Source organism: Frankliniella occidentalis, unplaced genomic scaffold (genome assembly GCF_000697945.3).
Source record: "Frankliniella occidentalis isolate FOCC.00 unplaced genomic scaffold, Focc_3.1 Scaffold257, whole genome shotgun sequence".
NCBI classification, from domain to species: domain Eukaryota; kingdom Metazoa; phylum Arthropoda; class Insecta; order Thysanoptera; family Thripidae; genus Frankliniella; species Frankliniella occidentalis.
The window spans coordinates 310519-324628 of NW_026267383.1; the positions used below are offsets into that span (position 1 = coordinate 310519).

The following is a 14110-nucleotide window of genomic DNA, read 5'->3' on the forward strand; positions in this document are numbered from 1 at the left end:
CCAGCTACTGTACCTGATCCTGGTCTCACGCGGTTGTCATGGAGGAGGAACCTGCTGAGATCATCACGTCACGTCGGGGAGGGAAGAAGCTCTTGCACTAGGGCTTCATTTACCACCGGCGTGACAGCCGCAAGGGCAATACCTACTGGTCCTGCAGGAGGAAGGAGGAGTGCAAGGCCACCGCTGTGTCCAGGTACACTGATGCAGCCGTGGAGGTTCTGAAGGAGGGGGAGCACAGCCATGCGCCCAACCGGGAGGAGGTGCAAGCGGAGAAAGTGGTGACGAACCTGAAGAGGATTGCAAGCGACCACCCAGAGCTTCCACCGGCACAGATTCTCCGCACCGAGCTCCCAAAATGTGACGAAGTTGTTCTGATCTAGCTCCCCGAGAGGGAAAACCTGAAGAAGAGCATGCGCAGGGAGAGGGCCTGTGACCAGCCGAGCAACCCCCTGTCGCTCTCGGAGTTGAGGGAAATTCCTAACAGTTACATATTCATAAAGAACGCGGTCCACTCGCTGCTCGCCCTTGACTTCCTGCCTGCGGACAGAGTTCTAGACGCCTTCGACGGCCTGGAGAGAGTGTCCCCCCGAGCCACCGCCCCTTTGTTCCGGTACTTCGGGGAGACCTACCTGCGAGGTCCCCGCGGCCGCGCCAGGAGGGCTGCTCCGAGAGCGCCGCGGTATGCAGTGGAGCTTTGGAACAACTACGAGGCGACTCTCGCAGACGAGCCCCGCACCAATAACATCAGTGAGGGTTAGCACAACCGGTTCCAGGTGAGGGTGGGGAGGTAGTGGTGGGGGTTGGGTGATATTGACACATAAATAATATTCTGTCCCTAAACTTCCAACAGCTGGTTATCGGGAAGAAGCACCCATCCCTGTATTCCTGTCTCCATGAGCTGCAAAAGGAGCAGGGGGACACTGAGACGGTGCTCACGGAGATGCGGCTCTGCCGCAAGATCAAGAACGCGCCCAAAAAGAAGTGGAGGGATCTCCAGCGCCGCATCCGGACGATCGTGCAGGACCTACGGACTACGAGGACGACAATGACTACATTCGCACAATTGGACACCACTTCCAGCTTTAAACGCTTCAATTTGGAATTAAATTACAATTGAGTCTAAATGGTCATTGGGAAAAATATTGTAGTGTAGCGTGTGTAGACCAGCGGAGTTAGGCGTTCGGAAGGAAAGGCAGTGAGGGCAGATGACACTCAGGTTTATTAATCAGGACTAAAGTACAAGTCAGTAAGACTGAACGACTCAGCGCGATAGTAAGGGTAAGAACTAGGCTCGTCTTGACTCTTCCAAGTCCAGCGGCGAAGTGAGAGCGAGCCAGGGGCTCGCTCGCTCAGGAGCTTCACTCCTTCGGGCAGGAGGGCGCCCGCCGCGGGCGGGCGGGGCGCGGCTCGCTCGGGCCAGGGTACGGCCCGTCGGCCAGCCACGGCAGGCTGGATGGCTCGCCACGCATGGAGTCGTGGTGGGCGGGAGCGACCGGGAGTCGGTCGGCTTATCTCGCGCGCGAAACGCAGCGAGATTCAAATGTGGCAGCGACGTGTGTGAACTCGCTTCATCACACTTCCCCTCCCTTCGTTTTGAAAAGGGACGACTCCGGTGGCGAGGCGGACCAACCGCCTCTAGCCACAACTTGGCACCATTAGATTTTAATCGGGCACCAAGTTTTTACACGAGCATGGAACTCACCGATGCTCAGTGTCTAAATTCAAAAACATTGGCGACAAAAGCTGATGTTTGCAAAACTTTGGCAAATGCGAGACTGGGCGCGGACAAACCGTCAGCTCAGCTCCGTGCCGTCAGTCACGGCAAGAGAAACTAGTATAGCACATACTTTCTCAGAGGCGAAGCAGCTTCGCGGGCAAGAGGATCCCACCATTTGGTGCAAGGGCACAGGGAAAACTTGCAAACTTGTGAACCAAAACCCCGTGGGAAAAATCGTTCACGCAAGAAAACCTGGCCAGGAACCCTGCCGTAGGCCCGACGCGACACACGCGTCAGGCCTAAGACTCACCGCCAGCACAGACCTGCGGACACACCGTGGGTCGTGCTGCAGCGGGTGTATCTCGGGCTCGACGACTACGTAGTGCAGGGCGCAGCACGGGAACAAACCCAGCTGGCCAGCTGCAGCGCGGACACTCGGCCGTCGCGGTGATCTCCTAGTGCAGGGCTCGCCGGGGTCGCGGGGTGGGGGACGCGTCGACGGCGTGGCGAAGCGCGGCGCGGCGCGGCACCCTCCGACTCGAACTCGGACTGCACTAGAACAAAACTCAGGAAAACCTACAAGTAACCTCGAAACAAACACAAGGTCGGCCAGGAGTGAAAGAGCAATAATTCAGGAAGGAGCAGTTTCTCAAAAACCAATTAATCCTGCAAAAGAACAGATCAATGAACTGCTCATTTTCCTGTATCACCCCATCACTCGGTGACCTATGTGCAGTGCACCTGCACACACACACATCTGCATCAGCCCGTGGCTGCAGAGAGAGACTCGCTTGCATCAGCCCTTGGCTGCAGGACAACTTGTCTGCATCAGCCACACTAGAGCTGCAAGGACACTCAGCTGCATCAACCACACTTGGGCAGCAGACCACGCCGATCACGCGGGCGCCAGTACAGCGCGGGGGGCGGCACCGGGGCCAGGTGTGCGGCGTGTAGAGGTGTCACTCCTAACGGCGTCAGCTCGTTCACTCGAAACTAGTTCCGTCGGCATGATCAGCTGGCAGCACTAGGCTACGCGGGAAGTCCAGGTTCTGTACTCGGGTTCGAACATCGGCGGAGCCGGGTCAGCGAAATTTTCACGGGTCCGCGACAAACGCAGATCGGTTACTCATTTCCGACAAAGAGATGCAGTGCAAGTGTGGGCGGACCAACCGCAAGGCAATTTCAGCCTGTTTGTGAGTGTGTTCCTCATGTCCTTCCCCTCCTCTCTCAAAAAAAAAAATGCTCAAGTTTCTCTTTCCTTTTGGCAGCAAGGATGGTGAAATTACAACCCCAAATTTATCAAAAATTTAGAAAAACTTTTATTGAGCAATGAAAGGACATTACATTGAAACACACATACACATTCTCTCACACACTCACACTCGTTCTTGGGCGGCTTCGGAGGGCAGTGCAGAGAGCAGCGGCGGCGTCAGGTTTAGGGGACCGTCCGGGGGCTTAGGCCAGAAGTTCGTCCTCTTCTATGCCGTCTATGTCTGGCAAACCATCAGTGGATAGACAGCTCTTAGAAGAGTGGCCGCGCCCGCCACATAGAAAACACTTTCCAGGGCGCACGCGGTTTTTCTTGCCGCCCCTACGGGTCTTTTTTCGGGCAGGACCCTGGACGGCCGGGGTGCCAGTGACGTTGGCGGCTGCGCCGAGCACAGGTCCAAGCCGGTCGCGGACAGGAGCCTTGGGAGGCACTGCGGGGCCCAATCGTTCATGGACCGACTGGGTGGCTGCTACAGGCGCCGGGGCAGGCGCCGGGGCAGGCGCCGCGGCGGGCGGCGAGGCCTTGTCCAGGGCGGGGCCAAGGCGCTGCAGGGCGGAAGCCTTAGCCTTGGGCGGGCTTGGAGGTGCCTCCGGGGTGGTTGAGCGTTCTTCGCTCGCAGAGCGCGAGCGCGTAGGCGAAGGCGATTTCATTGGGGCGCTGGTCCCCACCGCAACAACTATGGATCGTAGCCGCTTTTTAGGGAGCGGCGGGTCGGACCGCGCTTCTACCTTTCTTTTGGCTACCGGGGAGCGCGGGCCAGACCGCGGCTCTACCCTTCCATGTCGGGTGCTGGCGCCACCCGGCGCCGAGCGCGGGACGGACCGCGAGTCAGGCGCGGGCGAGCCAGGTGGGGTGTGCGGGCCTGACCTGCTGCGTGGAGAGCGTCCGCGCTTCGTAGGTGTTCCTCGGGGGCGCGCGCGTGGTTTTCTCACATCCTTGTGGCACCGATAGCACAGCAGGTCGACGGGTGGCTTGCCTGACCCTGACCCAGCCGGTCGCCTGCACCGGGAACACACCCAGGTACGGCTGTTGGCGGGCGCGGGCCGGCACGGCTCGCGCTGCTGGCGTCGACGACTCATTTTGAGGTTAGGCGGATCACTTGCTTAGCTTCACGTGGTCAGGGCTCAACTGGGGACGAGCCAGGGCGTGCGGCGTGCAGGCGACGGACCTCGTGCTCGTCACCAGGAGAGAGGGGAGCGGCGGTGCCGGGGTCGTGTTGCCTGACCGGCGGCAGGGCCTTCTGGTACGGCAAGAGATAAGACCAGCCGGCCGGGTCAGGTGGCACAGACGACGCCCGCTCCGAGCAGCGTTACTTGTGCAGCAGATGAAAACAAGGTGCGATCAAGTGGCACGGCGCGTCCTCCGCGGCCGGTGCCAGCCTGTCGACGTGCACGATTTTGTACTTGTTGGCCCGGCGGATGCGAGCCACCACAGAGTTGAGCATCTCGGTGATGCGCCAGCCGTGCTCCCACGGCGACTGCAGCTTGGGGCTGAGCCCCACGGTGCGCTGCGGGTTGAACAGCCACACGGCGTCGCCAGGTTTGAAATGCACCAGCTTGCTGCTGCGGTCGTACTGCGACTTCATGGCGCGGGCGTACCAGGCGGCGTTATCCCGTGCCAGTGCGTGCACCTCGCGCATGGTGTTACGTAGCCAGTCCGGGTAGGAGCGCAAGTCGTAGTCGTTGAAGTTCTCAGGAGGCGGAGGCCGGGTGGCGAGATCCGCAGGCAACGTCAGCTGACGCCCGAACATGAGTTGGGCCGGAGAGTACTTAGTACTTGGGTGCACTGCTGTCCGATATGCCAGTAGAATCGGATCGATTTTCCGTGACCAATCAGCCTGGCTACCCTCTACCACCTTAGACAGTGCGGTTTTCAAGGTTTTCACTAGGCGTTCCGCGCGGCCGTTGGCTGATGGGTTGCCGGCGCAGGTGCGCACGCGCTTGATCTTGAAGATGTCCAGGACCTCGGCCAGGAGCTCCGCTTCAAACTGACGCCCCTGGTCGGTGCGGATCGAGCGCGGTGCGCCGTAACGGCACCAAATGCCTACCAGCGCACGCGCGACCTCGTCCGATTTGCTGGTTTTGAGAGGGATGCACTCGGGAAAGCCAGTGAAGTTTTCCACGGCCACAAGGCAATACTTGAAGCCATCGACACTTTGGCGGAACGGACCGCAGAGGTCGATGCTCCAGCGGCCGTGGAGTGACCCCTCCTGCCAGACGCGCAGCGGCGCGCGGGGCTTTGTCCGCGGGCCGTTCTTGGCGCCGCAGGGGATGCAGGCCGCGACATGGTCCTGCACGTCCTGGCTGTACCCCGGCCAGTAGAAGCGGTCGCGCACACGCGTGAGAGTGTGATGCACACCGACGTGCGAGCCGCTGCCCGGGGCGTCGTGATAGAGCTTGAGCACCTCCTTCACCTTGCTCCGGGGCAGCACCAGCTGCAGCCGCTCCCTGGCCGGGTCACCCGTATGGTGTTCAAATCGGCGGTATAACAGCCCGTCCTTTAGCTGGAGAGACTCGTACTGGAGCCACAGCGCTCGCGTGTCGGGGCTGAACGAGGTTGCCTCCTCGGGGGTGGGCTTCCGGTTTGCCTGGACGGCGGCCAGCACGGGCGCTATGTCGCGATCCGTGTTCTGCGCGAGCATCATTTCGGCATCGTCAAACTCAGGCTGGGGAAGGCACGCCAGGCGACAGACGCCATCGGCGGCCTTACCCGAGGCCTCGTCGTCAGTCTGCTCAATGCGCGTGCACTTGACGCACTCTCCGCAGGGCCGCTCCGGGTACCTCGAAAGGGCATCCGCCGGAACCAGCTGGGGTGGAGCCGTATACTGGATGGAAAACTTGAACATTTCAAGGAAATTCAGCCAGCGGGCCAATTTCCCAGTTGGATTTTTCAGCGATTTCAGCCACATTAAGGCCCTATGGTCTGAACGGACCTCAAATTCCGCACCCGCGAGAAAATGGTACCATGTTTCCACCGCGTCCTTGATGGCCAGCAACTCCTTCTGCGTGATGCAGTAGTTGATTTCCGCAGGTTGGAGAACACGGCTGTGGTAGGCTAGCACCTTTTCCTCTCCCTTCTGTACTTGAATCAGGACAGCACCCAGACATTTCTGACTGGCGTCTGTCATGACCACCATCTTGCCGCCCTTCGGGTCCGGCAGAGAGAGTAGTGGTGCAGTGGTGAGCTTTTCCTTCAATTTGTCGAAGCTCTCCTGCGCCTCCGCGGACCACTGGAAAGGGTCGTTGTCTTTCCTTGTGAGGTGGTGCAGCGGGCGGGCTATCTCCGCGTAGTTTTCTATAAAGCGGGCATAGAATCCGGCCAGTCCCAGAAACTGCTTTACTTCTGTAATGCTTTCCGGGACAGGCCAGTGCCGCACCTTGTCCACTTTGGCGGGGTCGGTTTTCACACCGGCGGCCGTGATTCGGTGGCCTAGCACCTGCAGCTCCTTGGTGACGAGCGTGCACTTAGATGGCTTGATTTTCAGGTTCGCTTGGCGAAACCGAGAAAACATGGCCCTCATGAGCTCCAAGTGCTCCGGGAAGTCTCGGCCGCCGAAAGCTACGTCGTCAAGTAGAGGGGTTAGGTTCACTGGCTGGAGCACTAGCTGGAGGAGCTCCTGGAGGTGGTTGGGTGCCCCGGACAAACCGAACGGCATGCAACTCCACTCCAGGACTCCGATGCCCGGCACAGTGACGGCCGTCTTGTGGCGGTGTGCGGGGTGGATCACACAATTGTGAAACCCCCACAGTAAGTCCACAAGGCCAAATAATTTCTTCCCGGACAGCTGTTCCATTACAGACTGTATGTGGGGCATGACCGCTTGCGGGAATACCGTAACTTTGTTGAGATTACGATAATCGACGCAGACGCGGACCGTGCCGTCGGACTTCCGGACGCACACTATCGGGCTGGAGTACGGGGAAGCTGACCGCCGCATTACTCCAGTCCGGAGGTACCCGTGGAAGATCTCCAGCACCTGGCTTCTCCAGTGGATTGGGATTGGCCTGGGCGGGACTCGGACCGGTGCCTCTGTCGTCGTGTGGATCTCGAACAATCGCCACGTGCACCGGCCGATATCGTCCGGGTGCAGCGAGAAGATGTCCGAGTAATCCCGGATCAATGTGGTCAGGGCGAGCCGCTCGTTCTTTGTGAGGCCGACGGCCTTGTCCGCACGGTCGACCATGTCCTGGAGGACCGCGGGGAGGGGCTCGTCCTCCGGGAGCGTGCGTCGCGGAGGTGTCCACATGACATAGTCCGTGTAGGGATAACTTTCATTGCACGGCGACGTGGGTTGGGGTGCAGGGCCGGGCGCGACTGACGCGGCATCCGGCGCGGCACGGCGGACAGACGGGCCGGACTCACCAGGCTCCGCACTGTCGGCACATGCCCCTGTCAGGAAGTACAGGTCTGCAATCACCGTTTTCCTCGGGATCACAACCCTTTTGTCGCCGCTGTTATAAAGTGTTACTTTTAGAGTGCGCGTGAGCGGCACTTTTTCACACTTGGTGAGCACAGCCGAGTTCAGGCTGGAGTGCAAAGGTGCAGTGACTACTGCACTCACGTCCTGGGGTGCATGTTTTACGTCGAGCGGGGAACACACCTCCGCTAACGAACGCAAGACAGCAACTTCTTCCCGCTGATCATGCCGAACTAGTTTAACTGTTCTGACCCGTGCATCAGCCTGCGGCTGCCGGGAGGCCAACCCCCCGGCATCAGCCGCATCAGGCTGCACGGGCCTGGGGTTGTTTGCATCAGCTGCTGGCCGCGAGGAGACACACTCACCCGCGTCAGCCGGCAGCTGCAAACGGCGCCCACTTGCATCAGCTGCAGGCCGCGAGCTGGGATGGGACCCGCTCGCGTCAGCCCGCGGCTGCAAGCGGCGCTTCGTCATGGGAGGCAACGTGGGCCCGCCGCGCTGCAGACACGGCGCCCCACTGCTACTACAATGCACCGGCTTCGATAGAGTGTAGCGCCCCACCTGGGCCGGCGCATGGCGCCCTGCTGCCACACGGCGCGCGGGCACAGCGCCCGGCCGCACCGACGGGGCCCGCACAGGTGAGGGCCCCCTCCCCGTACGCCCTTTGACGAGGTGGGGGCCGGACACCGGCGACGGCCCCTCCGTGGCCTCGGAGTGGTCGACACCTTCTCTGGTCCGGGACGACGGCGTGCAAGCCGGCGTCTCCGAGCCATCGGCGCAGACCCGGTCGGAACAGACCGGACCCTGGGTCCGCGGCCGATAGGCAGCAGGCAATGCAATGAGCGCCTCCCATGCGCGTAAGTCACCTTCAATGGTGATGCTCTGCCCGGGAGCTATCTCCTCCTGAGCAGCAATGCGCAGCGTCGCGAAGGGTTGCGCTGCGCTGGGCGTGTCTTGCAAGCGGTAGGGCACCGCGAGGACAGTGCGCCCAGCGGACTCCGGCAACTTATGCATTTCAATCTTGTTTTGGCCTGGGTTTTGCCTCACGTCGTAGAAAACGAGAAAGTTTTGGCCGAGAATGACATCCTCTGCTATGTCGGCCTCAAAAGCCCAGGTCTCAAAGACCACGCCGGCGATGGTCAGCTTGACCACCGCGGGCCCAAGCAGAGGGGCGGCCTGCTGAGCGGCCTGCCGCATTCTGATGTGAGATGGCTCTAATTTCAGGCGTGGAAGCAAACCATGCCGAAATAGGGTTATGGTCGACCCGCCGTCAACGACAGCCTCGGACTTGGTGTCGTTAATAAGCAGATTTATGACGGGCGACGGCACCGAGACGGGCAGGTCTGTCTGGTCGGGGGTGGGTGTCGCCGCGGTTCTCAGGGAGGCTTTAGTGGCGGCCGAGAGACGCGCGGCACCGTCTAGTTTTTTGAACTAGACGAGCCGTCCTTTTCATCCTCTTTCTTGATTTTGGCATCGGTCTCTTGCTTGGCCCTTTTGCCTCCCCGGCCCCCACGGCCCTTGCCCTTTCCCTTGCCAGCTTGCTTGCCCTGAGCGGGCGCCTGTTGGGTAGGCAACCCATTTGCCACAGCTGCCGCGGTGGGTACGTAGTACACCACGCAGGGGGCCTGGCCGGGGGACACACCCTTCGGCCCGCCCTGGGACGCACCCGGGGCGGCGGTCCCCTGCTGCTGCTGTCTGCCTGAGTTTTTCGCGGGACATTGCCATTTGAAATGGCCCTTCTCTCCACAGGAATAACAAGAAACTGTGGACATGTCCCGCTTAGGCCGGTTTTGATCGGAAGAGGACGTGCTGGCACTGGCTGACTTTGCTTTCTCAAGCTGAGCCCGCAGCTCATTCAGCTGCTGGTGCCCAGTATTTACAGACCTCACCAGCTCGTCCAATTTCTTATTCGTGGGGCTCGTGCTGGCGCGACGAACGCGCTTGGGCGAGCCGCCGCGATCATCAGCGGCGTACTCTTTCTCTGCCTGACGCAAGGCGTCGCGCAGGGAGTCAAACCTTTCTCTCTTTCTGCGGACAAATCGCTTGGTTGTGCTATCAGCTAGGCCATTGATGAATGCCTTTATCATCAACTGCTGGAGAGCACCCTGAGACATACCCGGGTGCGCCTCCATAGTGACATCGGTGACGTCAGCTGCGAACTTACGCAGCGACTGTCCCGACTTTTGCTTGAGGCCAGCATAGCGCCTTTCAGCATCAGCACGGTTGACATCTGGCAAGAAGCGAAGCTTCAGTGCCGAGTCGAGCGACTCGAAGTCTGTCCGCTTTCTGTCGGGCAGGTGCCGGAGCACTGCCTCCGCGTCCTCAGTAAGGAGCATAGACAGCTCAAGTCCTTTCCGCCGGTCTGACCAGTGGCACTGGCGCGCATGCTCCAGAAACCGGAAACGGAAGAGGGAGTAGTCTGTCTTGCCTGTGTACAGGGGCAGACGGCGGTTGCTGCCGCTGCTTCTGTTGCCTAGGGCCTGAGCCAGGAGGGCGATCGCCGACATGGGCGTGGGCGAGCGCGAGCGAGTGCGGTCGCGATGGTGCGACCTGTCACGGCGCCCACGCTGCGCACGGTCACGCGATTGAGAGCGGCTCCTGGAGTGTGACCTACGTCGGTCACGCCGAGCATGAGATGAGGAGCGACGCGCCTGACTCCGGGAGCGGCGGGACACACCGCGGCTCCTAGACCTGGAGTTGGACCGGCGTGCGCCTCCCCGGGACTGGCTCCTGGAGCGGCGGGACATACCGCGGCTCCTGGACCTTGACCTGGAGTGGGACCGTGCACGGTCACGGGAATGACTCCTGGAGCGGCGGGACACACCGCGGCTCCTGGACTGCTCAGACGCAACGCGTCGTTGGGTGCGGCTCTGGGAGCGAGAGCGGCTCCTGGAATGGTGGTCCGAGCGCGCAGGGCGGCGGGCTGACCGCGACCGGCTGCGGCTCCTGGACCGGCGCAGCTGCGAGCGGGACACACCGCGCTCGCGGCTGGCTGAGCGAGACCGCCTGCCTACCCCGCGGGAGAGCAAGCCGGACACACCGAGCTCGCGGCTCGCGGGCAGGACAGGTGCAGTGTTTGGTAGCGATAGGACCACCTGGCGGCGTTCAGCGTGGGGCCGGGACAGACCGAGCCCCGAGCTGCCTGCCAGGATAGACTCAAAGTTTCCAGTCGTGCTGGTAGGGCGAGAGCTTGGCCGAGTCGCCGTGCTGCTGGTCAGCACGCCACCGACGCTACTGGACACTGCGGCACGCGCGGGCGCGCGCGTGAACAGGCCAGTTTGAGGGCAGTACGTCATGGCCCTTGGTCCAAAGCCAACTGGGAATGACGGCTCATCCCCTGAGCCGACGTTGCGCCCCGGCTGCGTGGGTGCTGTCACAGATGCAGTCCTAGCAGGGAGAGACGGGCCGAAGGTGAACCCGCCGGTGCCGGACCGACTAGACACAGTGGTTGTCAGACCGCCGAAATCAAAGCCAGTGAACATAGGCGGCGCGGCTGAGGCCGAGGTCGCCGCCACAGTGCTGACCTGGCGGGTTTCCTCGAGGATCTCGAGGCCGCGCTCTGATGGGAGGCTAGTTTCAGCGGTTTCAGCTGTCCCAGCCAAAGAGGCAGCTATGCGTTGCATAAACGGAGAGACTGCTGGTCTAGTCGAAGCAGGCCGGTTTGCTGTCAAACCGGGAGTACTGCTGCGCTCGCGCAGGCGAGAGCTCCTACGCGTGGGCGTTCTCCTCGTCGCCATTGCGAACACGGTGTTTTTGTGTCGCAAAAACCAACGGACAGTTTGTGAATGCGTTCAAAGTGCGTGCACTCGCAACTCGACCTGAGGCCGGCGCGCTCCGGCAGCGGACAGACCGCGCCAGATAGGACCAAACCACAGAGTCGTGCGCACTACGCGAGTTTTCCTGGTCCGGGCGTGCGAAACCAGCCGACCAGAGATCAGCGGACAAACAGCTCAAGAACCAGGCGAGGACAGGCGGCTCCAACACCACGACCTAGGCCGAGACGAAGGAGGGTCCAATGGGGCAAACCGCAAAGGAACACACGTACCGCCGGCAAAGCGTCCACTTTGCCGCCTCAACTCACACGTACACACCCAAATCACACATACACAAACCAACCTGATAACTTAAAGAAGCGACGAGACAAAAATTCGGGAGCGACATACGCTGCTAGAAATTTAAACAATCTGGAGGAGCGGGACACACCCAGCTCACTTACAAGGAGCGAAGATAGTCGCGAGCGGCACACGCTCAAGCGGACTTAGCGTACCTGAGGAGCTGGGCAAACCAGCTCACTCACTCCTTCCCCTCCTCCGTGCTTTAACGCGCTGCCACCAATGTTGTGTAGCGTGTGTGCAACAGCGGAGTTAGGCGTTCGGAAGGAAAGGCAGTGAGGGCAGATGACACTCAGGTTTATTAATCAGGACTAAAGTACAAGTCAGTAAGACTAAACGACTCAACGCGATAGTAAGGGTAAGAACTAGGCTCGTCTTGACTCTTCCAAGTCCAGCGGCGAAGTGAGAGCGAGCCAGGGGCTCGCTCGCTCAGGAGCTTCACTCCTTCGGGCAGGAGGGCGCCCGCCGCGGGCGGGCGGGGCGCAGCTCGCTCGGGCCAGAGTACGGCCCGTCGGCCAGCCACGGCAGGCTGGATGGCTCGCCACGCACGGAGTCGTGGTGGGCGGGAGCGACCGGGAGTCGGTCGGCTTATCTCGCGCGCGAAACGCAGCGAGATTCAAATGTGGCAGCGACGTGTGTGAACTCGCTTCATCACAATATTTTGGGCGAACATTATTGGAAAGATAAAATTTGGAAAAAAATATAAATGGAAAAAGTAATTTTGGAAAAACATTATTGGGAAGTTAAAATTTGGAAAAAAGTATATTTCGGAAAAGAGGTTTGGGAAAAATGACCGGGAACCCTCCAAAAAATGTATCTCAACTATTTTTCAACTATTCACATTCAAAAACATTGTTAAAATTAACTTTCTACACCAGACAAACCACCAAAAAAACAAGTTGATCCCAATTTGGATTGAAAGTTTAAAAGGTGTCCTAAAAAATTCGAGATTAGGTCTTTTTGCAGATCAACTATTTACAACCACAAGAAAAGTGTGGCTTCAATTCCACAAAGTAGGAAAATCAAAGATATTGGTGTTGGCAGCTTCTTGACATTGAGTGGCTTTAACGGCGCAAAAATTAATATGGTGGAGATAAACGTTAAAACAATTATGTATGTATACATACCTGAACATTATTCGTGCTGTTTCCAGCATAGTCACCACCATAGCATTCATCCTACAGAGTCAAAAGAGAGCAGACTTTAATAAGGTGGGAGGATTTAAAACAACTATTAAAATGTATAAGGTATACTCGCATCACTTTTTCCCGCAGACACCACCAGGACAAAAAGGATTGCCGCAACCAAAAGCGAGGCAGCTCTTTTCGTTATCATGAGGCCCGGCATGACACTTTCGCCAAGGCCACAACTGGCAACTGTAAACGAGTGCAAAGAACCTTCATGTTAAAAGGCCCAAACAACTTAAGAGAGTTATAAAGTTAAACGAGTGCAGGACCGAAAACGCTCATCGATTTGCCAGGAAGCGGGAAAATGGATGACTCAGAAAACACGAGGGGCCTGAAATTCCACTTAATTCATGGTCCATAATAATTTTTTTATTTTTTTTTAAATTACGTTCAGGTATTTTGGAGTCTAAAAGTACCTGAGGGGCTTGAAAAATTCCATGCAGAATACTCACATTCAAAAGTTGAATAATAACGACGGACACGAGGAAGGTGATACAGAGTACGAATCTAACGAATGTTGTTTCCTCGGAAGTCGGATGCACTTGCAGGCTCGGTAACCTCGTACAAGAATGTCGTGACCGCAACTGGTCACTCCATAGTTGGCACCCCTGTTCCACGGCCTTCTATGTTAACCTGTTATTGTCAACCTGTTTTGTTATTGTTATTGTTGTGGTGCCGTGTAGAGGTGTGTATTCTAGAAAAACAGTGAAAATGCAGTGGAATAGACTAGTGTCATGCGTTTCTTTCGTGAAGATCAGCTACCGTGTGTCCATGGCCGGCTGTGTCACCACATTGCTTCCCGCACATTGCCAGAACAGTAATTTTACAACTAAATCTTTGAGACTGCAACAAGTCCGTCCTAACCATGCCTGGCCAGTCAATGTGCTTATATCAACGACGAATTTTGCCACTGCTTCCTGTTAGCCGTCGACGCTGAACCTTTGGCTGCTTATTTGGGTATGTAGTGCTTAAATCACCGTGTGTGTGTGTGTTGCTAAAGTATAGTCTTTAACCGCACCTTTGCAACTCGCATAAGAACACAAACACAACTGGTGCACAATAAGTTTTCTCCTTTGAAAGCAAACTCTTTCATGCGTGTGTATGGCTTGTAGAAGCCTCTCAGGTACTCAGACATACTGGATTGTAATGATACAGCTAGTTGTAGAGCACCACAGTGCTGACAGCATTAACATTTCAATATTCAGTCATAAAATTTGGTTACAACAAGAGTGTTTGGGAGCAAGACTTATCTTTTTTGGCTATCATTGCTGTCAAGAACTATTTTGTTACTTGACAGCTTTCTTGTGAATTATATTAAAACAGAAAAGACCTACTCCACTGTTGTTTAAAATTGTTCAAAAAGTTATTTTTTTAACCATTTTTTTTTCTCGGATAACGGGATTTCAC

General features: G+C 58.0%; 1 pseudogene; it reads left to right on the top strand.

Moving 5' to 3' along the window:
- Nucleotides 1-410: 410 nt before the first annotated feature.
- On the top strand, nucleotides 411-1117 carry LOC127750776 (uncharacterized; annotated as a pseudogene).
- The last annotated feature ends 12993 nt before the right edge of the window (nucleotides 1118-14110 follow it).